At 40.4% G+C, this 3,113-nt stretch overlaps 1 pseudogene; it reads left to right on the top strand.

Annotated features, from left to right (window-relative positions):
* The first annotated feature begins 643 nt into the window (after positions 1 to 643).
* LOC106321567 lies at positions 644 to 2,785 on the top strand (annotated as a pseudogene).
* The last annotated feature ends 328 nt before the right edge of the window (positions 2,786 to 3,113 follow it).

Raw genomic sequence — 3,113 nt, 5'->3', positions numbered from 1 at the left:
AGCTGGTAGCTCTTCTTTCCTCGTAGCTCTCTTCTTGTAGCTAGGCATATGAAATTTGGTTCAGTTTGAGTCAGGTAACAAAGTTCGGAATTGATTAATATCCAAAAATCCAATTCGGTTTCGGTTCGGTATCAATTTATTAAATAGTTTTAATTAATACAAGTAAACATGGATAATCCGAGAGTTTCCAAGAAAATACCGGATAATTAGAAAATGGATAAAGTATTCGGTAATTTGGTTATCTACCCTATTCTTAGTTCGGTTTTGGTTTTAACATACTATAGGTATATATGATTCATTAAGATATTTATGAAATTCAGTTTAGTTTCAATTTTATCAATTTGGTACAGTTTGATTTATGTAACCTGTCACACAATTACATAATTCAACAACAATAACACTAAGGAAAAAATTTGAAGATATCAATTATCACTAAACTTTTATTAATGCAATGATCATTAATTTTTTTTTATTAATAACCCTCAACGCAAGAAACACAAAAACGATGGAAATTTTCCAAATACTTTATTCATCAGAAAAAAGGCAAATTGATTTTGCTATATACAGACACATTGCCATTGATCTCTTCCTCTTCTGTTAATTCACATCTTAGTATTTCAAATACCTCTCGCTGACAATTGCTATGGCCAGGACGATGTACCCTTCCTCTGAAGATCTCATACACGAGAAACTCGTTAAGCGAAACCCAAATTGCCTACAAAGTTGGTGGAGTTACTTGATCTCCAAGTCTCATTCCCCTTTCAACGAACGTCTCGCGATCTACGAGAGAGCCCTAAAAGCTCATCCCGATAGCTACATGCTTTGGGAAGCATATCTAGGTGAACGTCTCGACCTCGTCAAAGATTTAGACTTTACTTATCCACAGTACGAGACTCTCAACGATGCTTTCGAAAGATCTCTCGTGACAATGCATCAAATGCCAACGATCTGGCTCATGTATCTTGAAAACCTAACCGCACAGAAACTGATCACTAGGACGCATGAAACTTTCGATCGTGCTTTCTCCGCTCTTCACGTGACACAGCACGGTAGGATCTGGGAAGTGTATCTTGTGTCTGTGAGTCAAAAAGGTGTTTCTTTAGAGACTAAGCTTAGTGTTTACTGAAGGTGTCTCGAGTACGATCCTGTTTCTCACGCTGAGGATTTTGTTGAGATTCTTTTGAAGTATGGTCGTTGGAAAGAGGCTGCAGAGAATCTTGCAACTGTGTTGAGTGGTGAGTTTCAGTCTAGGAAAGGGAAGAGTGTATACAGCTTGTGGATGGATCTTCTTGATGTTCTTGTGCACCATGCGGATGAGGTTTCTGGACTCGATGTGGATGGTATCATCAGGAAAGGCATTGGTAAGTTCATGTATGAAGTTAGTGTGTTCTGGACTTCTCTTGCTGATTACTATATGAGAAAGGATATGGTTGAGAAGGCGAGGGATGTGTACGAGGAAGGGATGGTGAAAGTGGTTACAATGAGAGATTTCAATGTTATATTTGATGTTTATTCAAGATTTGATGTTGCTAAAAGGATGGAGTTAGATGATGATGAGGAGGAGGAGGAACTGATGAAACGAAGACCGGTTCTTGCAAACAGTGTTCTCTTGAGGCAAAACCCACATAACGTTGAACAATGGCATCATAGAGTCAAGTTGTTTGAGGGAGACGCAGAGAAGCAGATACTGACTTACACGGAAGCCGTGAGCACTGTGGATCCAATGAAAGCAGTTGGGGAGTCTCCTCACACGTTGTTTGTTGCTTTAGCCAAGCTATATGAATCCCACAACGATTTGGTCGATGCAAGAGCGGTTCTTGAAAAGGCAGTACAGGTTAACTACAAGGACGTGGATCATATGGCCTGCGTGTGGTGTGAGTGGGCTGAGATGGAGGTTAGGCACGAGAATTTCAAAGGAGCTTTAGAGATGATGAGGAGTGCTACAGCTGCACCATGGCCAGAAGCACCGTGGATAGAACCAGAACAAGTCCACATGGAGTTGTATAAGTCCTTGAGGTTATGGTCTTTCTACGTTGATTTGGAGAAAAGTGTAGGGACATTGGAAGCAACGAGAGATGCTTACGAGAGGATCCTGGAGTTGAGAATAGCCACGCCATTGATCATACTAAACTACGGTAAGCTTCTTGAGGAGAATGACTACTTTGAAGAGGCCTTCAAGGTGTATGAAAGAGGTGTGAATATGTTCAAGTATCCTCAAGTGAAAGACATATGGGTAACGTATCTCACAAGGTTTGTTGAGATATATGGGAAGACAAAGGTGGAGCGGGCAAGAGAGTTGTTTGATAATGTTGTATTATCTGATGAAACGAAGAGAGCGATGGAGATTTACAAAGAAGCGATGAGGAAAGTTGCGGACGAGAAGAAGCTTGAAATGTACGAGATGTACATAGTTCGTGCAGCTGAGTTGTTTGGTGTTAAAGAAACAAGGGAGATATTCAAGGAAGCGGTGGAATCATCAGGGGTTTCAGAGGATGATGTGACGATGATGTGCATCATGTTTGCAGAGATGGAGAGAAGCGTTGGAGAGATAGATCGAGCTCGTGGAATCTACAGGTATGCGTCGCAGTTTGAGGACAGTCAAGTGGTGTGGGAGAAATGGCATGAACTGGAAACTGAGCATAGTAATGAAGATACGTATAGAGACATGCTTAGTGTTAAGCAAACTGTTTCTGGCTCTGGTCTGCGTCCGGTTAAGAAGTCCCGGTCTGGATCTCCCTTTGAAACTCTACCCACCTCTCCGGTTAAGAAAATGCGTACAATGTAAAATGTTTACTTTCCTTATTCTCATTGGTTCCAATGTTTGTTCTGCTCATATATAGTCAAAGTGAGCTTGGACTTGCCTGCATGTGTTATGAATCTTTCTTTATAAAGGATCCAATCTTTTACTCGTGTCAGATTCTACTTTCTTGATCTTGAAATCTGATAGTGAGATTAGAATACGGAGGCTTGATCTTTGATTTTGCTTGAGTATGTATACTTTTGGTTATGTATTTTTGGATGGTTGCATATCTATTGCAAAGAATCTGGTGGCAACAGATGAAGTGAAAGTAATGCTATGTTGAAAGTGGCCAAAGTTACAATCCTCTTTCTTG

Source organism: Brassica oleracea, unplaced genomic scaffold (assembly GCF_000695525.1).
Source record: "Brassica oleracea var. oleracea cultivar TO1000 unplaced genomic scaffold, BOL UnpScaffold02020, whole genome shotgun sequence".
NCBI lineage: Eukaryota > Viridiplantae > Streptophyta > Magnoliopsida > Brassicales > Brassicaceae > Brassica > Brassica oleracea.
The sequence above is the reverse complement of the archived record's forward strand: the minus strand, read 5'-3'. Positions and strand labels throughout refer to the sequence as shown.